Source organism: Asparagus officinalis, chromosome 3, assembly GCF_001876935.1.
Source record: "Asparagus officinalis chromosome 3, Aspof.V1, whole genome shotgun sequence".
NCBI lineage: Eukaryota > Viridiplantae > Streptophyta > Magnoliopsida > Asparagales > Asparagaceae > Asparagus > Asparagus officinalis.
The window spans coordinates 110369209-110382496 of record NC_033796.1 but is presented as its reverse complement, the minus strand read 5'-3'; positions in this window follow the sequence as shown (position 1 = coordinate 110382496).

Here is a 13288-nt window from a genome sequence, read left to right as displayed (position 1 = left end):
GTGTCCCTCTTGGGTGCTATAAATATCCCACTGGAAGCGAAGAGGGGTTTTCTTTACAAACTCTCTCTCTAAATTTCTAGTGCTTGTCTCTCGTAATTTCCCTGAATCATCTTACAATCACTATTCTCCAATGGCTGCTCAGACTTCCACCACTGGCCCCAATGAGGAGAAGATCGCTCTTCTCCGACCGATCCACTCAAAGGTCTACATACAGGAGATCGAGAGATACTACGAGATCTATGATATCCCCGAGACCTTTACACTTGCATCGCCTAGCAGGGATGAGCCGGTGTATCGTCACAACCAGAATAGGGCGCCCTTGTACCTCGTCCATCTCGATATGGGCTTCGACTACTGCTCAATCCTTTTATTAGGGATGTGTGCATCGCTTTGGGGGTTTCCCCCTCTCAGTTCACCACAAAGTGCAATTGGGGTTTTGGTGGGCTTCATCGTGATTTGCCACCGGGATGGCGTCCTGCCAAGCATGCGTCTGCTGGGGAACCCGGTCGGCATCAAGTCATTGAGGAGGGACCCTCACTACTTCCTCCATTACACTGGGGGCTATAAATTTATTTCGTACGTTCTAGAGTCAAACCGAGACTAGAAGGAGCGGTTCGTGTGCGTCTTCGACGCGAACGACGTCCTCTCCTACCTTAACTAGCTCGAGATCAACAAGGACGCATTGGAGCCATGCGTCCTTACCACTAAGGAGAGGTGGTAGGTGGAGAAGATCCGCTCTTATGTTGGGTCTCAGGAGAGAGGGAATATCTTCGAGACAACATCTCTCCGGGTGGCACGTGTCTTGATGATCCTCCCCACTGAGACCGACAAGGTGAGGGCGAATCTATTGGCCCTCTCCCTTGAAAAAGGCTGTAAGAGGAATTTTGAGGGGGGGGGGGGAGAATGGAGCTCAGCGGCTCATTTCCCGGCCAGAAGACGTTGAGAGGGAATATTGACCCCGAGGAGGTTGGCGACTTGAGGTCACAGGTGTTCGAGATCACTACCCAACTGGTGAGGTAGAGGGTGAAGGCTAAGAAGGACCAAGGGCCCAGTAGGCCGACTGGGCAAGTCCGGGTCGATTCGGCTGAAGAGCAGCAGTCGGCTGTCCCAGTTGGTCGGCCAGATAAGTGTAGGATCTGAAATAGATACACTAGAACACTAGAGGGGGGGGGGGGGAATAGTGTTCTTTTAAAATTATTGCAAAGTAGATAATAAATTGTAAAGAAAAATGGCAATCTCAGAAATTTGCAAACACAAACACAAGGATTTTATACTGGTTCCACCAATCTGGTGTACATCCAGTCCCCAAGCAAATCCCGCTTGAGAGTTTTCACTATGATTTTGAATAAACTTACAAAATCAAACGCAAACCTGACCAATTTGCAAGTCCCTGCAAATTGCAACACCAATTGACAAACTCCTTGTCAATTTGAACACCAATCTCTAACCCAAGAGACTAACCCTCTCACAACCGAGAGAAAACTTGTTGAAGAAGAACACAATGATCCTATAAGCCTTGAATGTGTAATAATGTGCAGCAGTGGCTTAGGATTCTTTTAATCTCTGTAAAATTGCCTAATTGATTTGTTTTTGATGAAGGTATATAGGCAATTTCAGAAACTCTTCTTTTTCAGAAAATCAGAATGTTTTTCACTTGAAAAATTGCACAAAGATCAAAGCTTATGGGTATGTATATGTCTTCAATTTTTCTGAACAAATAACCTATATATAGCCCTTGAAAAGACAAGTTTTTAAAGTTTAAAAACGTTTAAAAACGGCTAAAAACTGTCAGAAATTCAAAATCTGAAAACTGGAAAACTGTCTTTTGTAGTCGACTACTGTAGTCATTAGTCGACTACACTGAGTTCAGACAGACTCTGTGTTTTCGGAAAATGTTCTCAGTAGTCGACTATAATGATCATTAGTCGACTATACTGTAATTTGACAGAAACTTGAAAACTGACATTTTCTTCAGTAGTCGACTATAATGTTAATTAGTCGACTATACTGTAAACAGACAGAAACTTGTATTTGAGTTATATACATGAGTAGTCGACTACTATCCTAATTAGTCGACTATTAAGATCAAATATTCAGAAATAATGAGTTTTTATAATTAAGTTTTAACTACTATTCTAATGGTTAACATAGGGGATTTCTATAGTTAACCAACACACTAAGCCTGTGTTAGTGTGTTCTAAAATTGTGTGTGTGTGCGTGTGTGTGTGATCAAGGCTTGTACAAATATTCTAAGCAAAGAAAAATTCAAATACATTATCTTTTGTTCTTCATTTTCTTCACTTCAAAATGTCTTGATATCCACTTGCACTTGTACATATTCTGATATTGAAATCTGCATATGAAAGTTAGTGCACACACAATATAAATTGTTATCATCAAAACACTATCATGGAGATATGATATTCAACATTCTCCCCCTTTTTGATGATAACAAATAATTTTCGCATCAAATTAAAGCTTAAAAACATGGAATACTTACTCCCCCTGCATATATGCAAAGTTTTTAACATTCATAATAAAAAATTTAACATTCATAATAAAAAATATAAAACTTAACTATTTCTCCCCCTTTGTTATCAACAAAAAGAGGAACCTAAACATAACATAATTTCTTCAACATGAGCTAATACTTCAAATACATCCATATTGGTAGGCAAAGACTTGCCATAAAGACCACAAGTTCCACAATGTTCATCACCATGATCTGTTTAAAATATATAGCACTTGTATTATCTAACCAAATAGTAGCAACACAAATAGCAAACTTAATATAATAACAAACTTAACACACAGTCATATTGTAGCAAACTTGACATAATAGCAACACAAGGACATAGTTTTAAACATAATTACATAATTGTTTTGACAAATAACAGAAAGAAATCCTAGGGTGCTGGAGGAGGTTGTTGGCCTTGAAAATACGAATTAAGCTTTGAGTCCAAGTCTTCAAACTTTTTGATTAGGTCTTCTTGATTACTGATGATATATCTGTTCTGTGCATATATAGCTCTTTGACCAGTTTCCAGTTCTAGGATACGTGCACTCAAGGTGTTGTATTGCACGTCTGAAAAGCACGAGGGTTCAGTAGGAAATGGTGGTGGTTGACTTGAGGAGGCTCCAGCTTAAGGTGTGGTTTGTGGAATTTCTTCTTGTTGAAGTTCAGGTTCATTTTGAACTGGTTCATTTTGAGGATTGTGATCTTGGATTTCAAAATTTGTCAATTTTATCCTAGTTAGGGCATTTGAATCAAAAAATTCAATTGAACGAACAACAGATTTTTCAGATTTGAGATCGACATGGAATTTGTCAAAGATCTTAGTCAGGAATGCACCATAAGGAAGAAATCCTCTAGGAATGGTCAGAAAATTATCAAAATAAACCTCAGCCCAATTAACTTGAATATTTCCCATAATAGCATATATAGCTTTTGCTAATTCTAGGGAAATGAAATGAAAACTTCCAGTTTTTGGAAATAAGTTATAGGCTAGGATACGAGCAATGAACCTAGGAAATGGACGAAGTTTGTTTGAATTATTCAAAGGTTTTCCATGTCCAGGAAGAAATATGTGATTGGATAACAAGTCTGAATCATTCATCCTAACAGAGCTAAGAGAAACTCCTTGATAAGGAATATTGAATATTTTACCAATTGTTTTAGTAGTTAATTCAATCTCCATTCCTTTAACAAGGGTTTTAATTTTTTCAGAACCACCAATTGTACCCACACGTTCTATATTGGTATAAAACAGTTGCACAAGAAATGGGTATGATGGTTTTTTATTTTCAGCAGAAAATAACTCAAGCAAGCCCACATTTTCAAAATAAGTACTAAAGTTCCATGGAATGAAATCATCGAACTTCACAAATCGTCCTGTAAGAATTTCTAAAGTTGAAAGTCTGTTAAATTCTTCCAATAATTCAGGACTTCTTAAATAAACAATGATTTCATCATTAACAGAACTGTGAGTTTGCTTGGCTTTCTTAGATCTAGACATGATGAACTAGTTTAATAACAAGAGAATGAAAGATCAAGTTTAGAATTATACCCCAAACTGTAGAAACCCTAGATTAGCCGACTATAGCCTGGATTAGTCGACTATTGAGCCTGATTGCTTGACAAGTTTGAAAGACAAATAAAGAAATTGATGAGGAAATTTTAGAAACAAGAAAAGCCCTAACCTGGAATCGGTGAAACTGAAGAGGAGAAGATGGGGAAGATGGGTTTTCGGTTTTGGGTAGAGTTAGTGGGTTATTTTTGCTTTTTAATTTATCTTTTAATAATGTAAGGTTTAGATTAGATGGTAAATAGAATGTAGGGTCAAGATTAAATTTTAGATGAATGGTTAGGATTGGTGCAGTTAAAAATGAATGGTTTAGATGATTTTTACTAAAGTAAAACGGGTAGGGTTATTGGATATTGGGTTTAAAACATAAAAAATCCACTTTTCTTAATAAACTAAAGGTTCAGAATTAGTAGTCGACTAATAGTCAAAATAGTCGACTATACTGTAAAAGATAGAAGGTTAAGTTTTAGTTTTTAACTCTGAGTAGTCGACCAATATGTGAATTAGTCGACTACACTGTAATCAACAGAGAGTATTTTTAAGATTTTACATTGAGTAGTCGACTATAAAGGTAAGTAGTCGACTATAATCTGATTTTTCAGAAAAATAGTTTGTAAGAATTGTGCATGTAGTCGACTATAAGTTAGATTAATCGACTACTTAAGGTTTAAATTTATGTATTTTTGTTTTAAAAATTAATTTAAATCTTCAATTGAACATATACCTAATTCCCTTCTTAATTTAACATAAACTTCTTCTTTTAGTGGTTTTGTTAATATATCTGCAATTTGTTTATCTGTAGGTATAAACTCTAATGATATGTCACCTTTAAGAACATGATCACGTAAAAAATGATGTCTAATATCAATGTGTTTTGTACGTGAGTGTTGAATAGGATTTTTAGATAAATTAATTGCACTAGAATTATCACACATAATAGATGATATGGGACAATTTATGCCATAATCAGTTAAAGTTTGTTTCATCCATAATATTTGTGCACATGCAAGACTTGCAGCAATATATTCAGCTTCAGTTGTTGATAATGATACTGAATTTTGTTTCTTACTAAACCAAGATACAAGTGAATGTCCTAAGAAATGACATGTTCCACTTGTACTTTTTCTATCAGATTTACATCCGGCAAAATCAGCATCACTATATGATATTAAATCAAAAGAACTATGTTTTGGATAAAATAAACCATAATTTGTAGTATCTTTAATATATCTAAATATTCTTTTTACTGCTTTAAGATGTGAAACTTTAGGATTTGATTGAAATCTTGCACATAAACATACACTAAACATAATATCAGGTCTACTAGCAGTAATGTAAAGAAGTGATCCAATCATACCTCGATAGAGCTTTTGATCAACATTCTTACCATTTTCATCTTTGTCAAGAGATGTTGTAGTGCTCATAGGTGTTGGTTTGCTTGTTGAATTTTCCAATCCGAATCTTTTAAGTAAATCTTTTGCGTACTTGCTTTGATTGATGAAAATTCCTTCTTTCAATTGTTTAATTTGAAGTCCAAGAAAGAAATTTAGTTCACCCATGTGACTCATTTCAAATTCATCCTGCATATTCTTAGCAAATTCTTGACAAAGATTATTGTTAGTAGAACCAAAAATAATATCATCTACATATATTTGAATTAGTAAAATATCTTTATTTATTTTCTTAATAAACAATGTTGAATCAACTTTTCCAATATCAAAACCTGAAGTTAAAAGAAATTTCTTTAATCTATCATACCATGCACGAGGTGCTTGTTTAAGACCATATAATGCTTTCTTAAGTTTAAAAACATGATTTGGAAAACTTTCATGTTCAAAACCTGGAGGTTGTTCTACAAAAACTTCTTCATTTATAAAACCATTTAAAAAAGCACTTTTAACATCCATTTGAAATAATTTAAAATTCATAAAACATGCAAATGCAAGTAAAATCCTAATTGATTCTAATCGTGCAACTGGTGCATAAGTTTCATCATAATCAATTCCTTCTTCTTGATTATAACCTTGAGCAACTAATCTAGCTTTGTTTCTAACAACTTGACCAAATTCATCTAATTTGTTTCTAAAAATCCATTTTGTTCCAATAATGGATTTATTTTGAGGTCTAGGTATAAGATCCCAAACATTATTTCTAGTAAATTGATTAAGTTCATCTTGCATAGCAATTATCCATGAATCATCAAGAAGTGCTTCTTTTATATTTTTAGGTTCAATAGTTGAAATAAAAGCATTATGAGCAATCAAATTAAAATGTGATCTAGTAGTTACTTTGTCAGATATATTTCCTATAACTAAATCATGTGGATGATTTTTAACTTCTACAAAATCTTTAGGTAAATCATTTTGTAGATTATCATCTTTTGTAATATCTATCATAGGAGTATCTTGTATGGTATCAATTACATCATCATCATTATTTAGTATAATAGGTATTTTTGAAAAACTTTCATTAAAAGAAACATGTAAAGATTCTTCAATAACTTGTGTTCTTTTGTTATAAATTCTATATGCTTTACTGTGATTAGAATATCCAACAAAAATTCCTTCATCGGATTTTGAATCAAATTTATCTAAGTTATCCTTTGTATTTAAGATAAAACATTTACAACCAAAAACTTTAAAGTAAGATACTTTAGGAATTTTGTTATAAAATAATTCATAAGATGTTTTCTTTAAAATAGGTCGTAATAAAACTCTATTTAATACATAACATGCTGTTGATACGGCTTCTGCCCAAAAATATTTAGGTAAATTACTATCACATAACATGGTTCTAGCACATTCTTGTAAGGTTCTATTTTTCCTTTCTACAACTCCATTTTGTGGAGCAGCTCGAGGAAAAGAGAATGTGTGTGATATACCATGTTGATCACAATAATTTGCAAATAATTCATTTTCAAATTCACCTCCATGATCACTACGTATAGAGATAATAGAAGTTGATTTTTGATTTTGAATTTTCTTGCAAAATATAGAAAACTCATTAAAAGCATCATTTTTATGTTTAAGAAAAATTACCCAAGTGAATCTAGAAAAATCATCAACAAGAACAAATGCATATCTACTTCCATTTAAAGATGCTACTCTAGATGGACCAAAAAGATCTATATGAATTAATTCTAATGGTCTATTTGTAGATATTATGTTTTTAGATTTAAAAGAAGATTTGTGCATTTTTCCTTGTTGACATGCATCACAAAAATTATTTTTAAATGACATCTTAGGCAAACCATTTACTGAATCATTTTTAGAAATCTTAGACATATGTTTAAAGTTAACATGTCCAAAACGTTTATGCCATAAAATAGAATCATTAGATGATGCAATAAGACAATGTTCATTTGAAATATTATTCATTGATAACACATATATGTTATTTTTTCTATAACCTTTAAAAATAATGGTTATTAAATCAATATCATAAATTAAGCATGATTCTTTTTCAAAAACAATTTTATAACCTTTATCACAAAGTTGACTAATACTTAGTAAATTATGTTTAAGACCATTAACTAATAAAACATTATCAATGATAGGTTTGTTTGGATTACCTACGGAACCAATACCGATGACTTTTCCTTTGTTGTTATCTCCAAAAGTAACGGTACCTCCATCCTTGTTTTGAAAAGATGACAACAATTGAATATTTCCAGTCATATGTTTAGAGCAACCACTATCTAAAATCCACCTATCTTTCTTGGGTACCTGAAAAAATAAACATTTACATTTTGGTACCCATACTATGTTGGGTCCTTTAAATTAGCCTTTAGGAAACCAAACCCATGAAGAGTTTGATTTACTTAAATAATTAGATGATAAACAAATATTTTTAATAAAATCAGAAATATAAAAATTCTTATTAAAAGAAGATAATTCTTTTGGAACCCAAATAGAAAAGAATTTTGATTTCTTTTTATACAAATTTTCATATTTATAATCATGCAAATCACAAGAAGGTTTTACAAAAATTGTATTCTTTGATTTGTTTTTATTAATTTGAAAACCTAATCCTTTTGTCTTTTGTGATTCTCTTTGAAAAGAAAGAATATTATTAAGATTTTCTTTTCCTTTATTAAATTTGCTTACATTTAAACATATATCTTCATATCTTGATTTAAAAGAAGAAATATCTTTATCTAAACTATTAATTCGAATATTTAACTTATTACATTCTGATTTTAAATATTTATTTTCATTAGATAAATTATCATTTTCTTTTAGTAAAGAAAAATTTTCTTCTTTTAATTCAACTAATTGAGAATTAGTATAAGTAGAGGAATTTAAATCTGAAATTTCTTCACGTAACCTTTTATTCTCACCTTTAAGAAAATTATGTGAAATTTTTAATCTTATAAAAGTTTCATATAATTCATTAAAAGCATCTAAAAGCTCTTCATTTTCACTTACATCATCTTGTGCCATGAAACACATGTGAGCACTTTCCTTTTCTTCAATTTCTTCATCTGAGGATGATTCATCACTATCATCCCAAGTGACCGCCATTGCTTTCCTCTTCTTGTTATTTTGAATATTGTTGAAGTTGTTGAAATAACTTGATTTTTGTTTATTCTTCAACATTGGACAATCTTTCTTCATATGCCCTGGTTTATTACACTTAAAACAAAGAGGGTTAGTTGAATTTGAATTCTTAAATTTAAAATTACCTCTTTTGATGAATTTTCGAAATTTTCGTGCAAACATGCCCATTTCTTCATCATTATCATCTGAATCTTCTTTATCTGAAGTAGTATTAAATGCAAGAACTTTCTTGTTCTTAGATTCTTCATCATTCTTCCTATCTTCAAGTTGTACTTCATATGCCATAAGATTACCAATAAGATTTTCAACCGTAAGAGTTGACAAATCATTGGCTTCTTCAATAGCGGTAACTTTCTTTTCCCATTGTGGAGTAAGTGAACGAAGTATCTTTCTTACCATCTCCACTTGAGTATATGTTTTTCCAAGACCAATAAGAGATTGAATAAACTTACAAAATCAAACGTAAACCTGACCAATTTGCAAGTCCCTGCAAATTGCAACACCAATTGACAAACTCCTTGCCAATTTGAACCCCAATCTCTAAGCCAAGAGATTAACCCTCTCACAACCGAGAGAAAACTTGTTGAAGAAGAACACAATGATCCTATAAGCCTTGAATGTGTAATAATGTGCAGCAGTGGCTTAGGATTCTTTTAATCTCTGTAAAATTACCTAATTGATTTGTTTTTGATGAAAGTATATAGGCAATTTCAGAAACTCTTCTTTTTCAGAAAATCAGAATGTTTTTCACTTAGGAAATTGCTCAAGAATCAAAGCTTATGGGTATGTAAGCATGTGCAATTTTTCTGAACAAATAACCTATATATAGCCCTTGAAAAGACAAGTTTTTAAAGTTTAAAAACGTTTAAAAACGGCCAAAAACTGTCAGATATTCAAATTCTGAAAACTGAAAAACTGTCTCTTGTAGTCAACTACTGTAGTCCTTAGTCGACTACACTGAGTTCAGACAGACTCTGTGTTTTCGGAAAATGTTCTCAGTAGTCGACTATAATGATCATTAGTCGACTATACTGTAATTTGACAGAAACTTGAAAAATAACATTTTCTTCAGTAGTCGACTATAATGTTAATTAGTCGACTATACTGTAAACAGACAGAAACTTGTATTTGAGTTATATACATGAGTAGTCGACTACTATCCTAATTAGTCGACTATTAAGATCAAATATTCAGAAATAATGAGTTTTTATAATTAAGTTTTAACTACTATTCTAATGGTTAACATAGGGGATTTCTATAGTTAACCAACACACTAAGCCTGTGTTAGTGTGTTCTAAAATTGTGTGTGTGTGCGTGTGTGTGTGATCAAGGCTTGTACAAATATTCTAAGTAAAGAAAAATTCAAATACATTATCTTTTGTTCTTCATTTTCTTCACTTCAAAATGCCTTGATATTCACTTGCACTTGTACATATTCTGATATTGAAATCTGCATATGAAAGTTAGTGCACACACAATATAAATTGTTATCATCAAAACATTATCATGGAGAAATGATATTCAACATTCTCCCCCTTTTTGATGATAACAAATAATTTATGCATCATATTAAATTTTAAAACATGTAATACTTACTCCCCCTGCATATATGCAAAGTTTTTAACATTCATAATAAAAAATATAAAACTTAACTATTTCTCCCCCTTTGTTATCAACAAAAAGAAGAAGAACCTAAACATAACATAATTTCGTCAACATGAGTTAACACTTCAAACAAATCATCAAGGTTATGAACATAGTCCATAACTTCACCCATCCATATTGGTAGGCAAAGACTTGCCATAAAGACCACAAGTTCCATAATGTTCATCACCATTATCTGTTTAAAATATATAGCAGTTATATTAACGAACAAAATAGTAGCAAACTTAACACATATAATAGCAAACTTTTCATAATAGCAGGCTTAACACACAGTTATATTGTAGCAAACTTGACATAAAAGCAACATAACCACATAGTTTTAAACATAATAACAACCACATAGTTTTAAACATAAGACCTTTCTGCCACTGGATTGGGGAGCTTGACCCCTAATTCTAGGAGAAATCCAAGGGCCTGCTGATCGGAGTGCCTCCGTTACCCTGCTCGCCCCGCAGGGAGGTCCCATAGGGTGACAGGTTCGTCGCGGAGGTGTCTCGACATGGAGAGATTGGTCTTGGCGTCAACGACTTCCCAAGTCCGAGCTTTCCGTCAGTTAGCCCTCCCGAAGGACGAGGCGTTCTTGTGGGATATGCTAAGCGACCGCTTGCACTTGGCCCTCAAGAGTTATCTGATTCGGGGGGCATTGGTGGGGGCAGAGTTGTTCTCCCTGTTCTCCCACATGTAACACTTCCCTTCGGAGGTGCAAGCGGACTTGGCCAAGGAGAAGTCGACCAGGGAGGAAGTAGAGAACATGGTCGTCACCTTGGAGGCTGAGCTGAACAACAACGAGGCTAGTTGGTGTCGGGAAGTGGATGCGAAGGAAAAACTCCTTTAGGGGTTCAAATCTCACAACGCCAAGCAAGCGGCTTCCATTGAGAAGCTCCAAAGCGAGTTGGCTCGGTTGAAGGTGGAGGTTGGCCGCCTCCAGCAAGGAATCTCCAAAATCTTTTTAAATTAAGGATTTCTAACCTGAAATCTTTTAAACTTTGATCCAAAATTAAACAACAATTAAACATGAATTTTTCTAAATCGGATACATAAAATTTAAAATATAATAACCCTTTTGAATCCGAAATCATGAAGATTATATATAAGAGGAAGAACTACCAAATATTATTCTCAAATTAAACAATGCAAAAGAAAATATTGTTAGATTTGAGAACAAACAAGAAAATCACATCACAAATTAAAATTGACTCTCAATAGATTAACATGAACACCGCTTTGATACCAATTGTTAGATCAAGAACAGATAAACTTTTACTTTAATAAATAAAACCCTAATCAATCCCAAGATTGTTCATGTCAAACTATTGAGATAATTAAGAAGATGGCACCATACTTGAATCCATAGAGTATGATGTCATTCTTGAGTTTTTGAGATGTAGATCTTTCAAATATTGTATGTATATATCTTTTTTAGAGAAACTCTAATCCTTCTGAAGATGGGAAATCAAAAATAGATTATAGGTAGAGATTTGGGGAACAATAACCCTATTTATAACTGAATCAGTTATTCATAATTATCAATTCACTTTAATGGGCTAACCATAATTGATAGCACATAATACACGTCTATTTAATATATTGGTCCATATATTAGATTTAAATCCAACACCTTCAACTCCAAACTCGAATAAAGAGCAAGAATCAGCAATAATGCTATTTTTATGGTCAATAGAGCAAGGAATGTAGTCTCTCTCGGCATACTTTCCTAGAATCAAAACTTATAAACTTTTTTTTTTTCTTGTTTCCCGTCAGGAAGAAAACGGGTAAACTTTGCATCTAGGATCAAAGCTTATTAAAAAAAAAAAATTTCCCCATTGTTTTGACTCAAGAAGAAAACGTTTAAACTTTGCATTTTGTGTGACTTATTTCGACAAGAAAACAATCACTTCTCTTGAATAACCATTTTGAACCAATAATTACTATCAATTCGAAAATCATCTAATTGATCCACTAACCCGGCCCAGTTCATTTTACCGGCCCACTTTGGCCTCAAACTCGTACACGGACTCATTGACTTGTCACAGGGGGTTGAAGCTCGTAAACTTTCAATTCTTTTTGCATAAATAACGACTCCTTAGAGCGCGTTTGGTTGTCTCTTTTAGAAGGAGAAATGAGTTGAAAGTCTATTAAAAGTGTCAGTTTTGACAGGCTTTCTTGCAAAAACACATCTTTTAAAGACGTTTTTACAAGAAAGCCTGCTAAAACTAACAATTTTGACAGGTTTTCCCTTGCAAACAAACAGCCCCTTACGAGTGACGTAAACTTATAGAAGGGGAAAGTGACTTACGGACGAACTAAGCAAAGACAGCTGCAGCTCACCTGGCGTCAAACCTCCAAGCTTTCTTAAAGGGTAAATAACAAGAAATTATTTCAATAAACCCCTCACCTAAAAAGTTTCCCAATCCAAATACCCCTTCGTTCACGGCTATTAATGAAATTGCAGTTTTACAACAAGGTTTGCTCTTCAAACGAAATTCACAAAATTTAGGAGCTGAAAGGAGCGTTTAAAAAGAGAGAAGCCGTAAGGTTTTTGGTCAAAATAAAAATCTAATCTAGAAAGTGTACTTCATTGCAAACCAATCCACTCTTTTATCTAGTCATATATATCTAATAAAATTGGAATGATACAGAGAAAGTTTGGCTAATTGTGTGGAACACTGATAATGTCCATGTGCTTATTAAAATATTATCCATGACATAGCGATGCATGCATCTTATATCATATATCAACATACTTTCATACATTTATGTCTAAGTATTGTTGTATTGTATTCTACTAGCCGTGAATACCGTACAAAGCACACAAGACTTTTTCCCGTTATAGTTAATAACGATTTTAAATGTTACAGTATTTTAAAAAAAAATTTTAGACTGCGACAACTCCCGTCCCTGCTATCGTTTTTAAAATGCTACAGTATTTTAAAAAAAATTATATTCTCTTCCTAATTTGCTACAGTAATAACACTACAG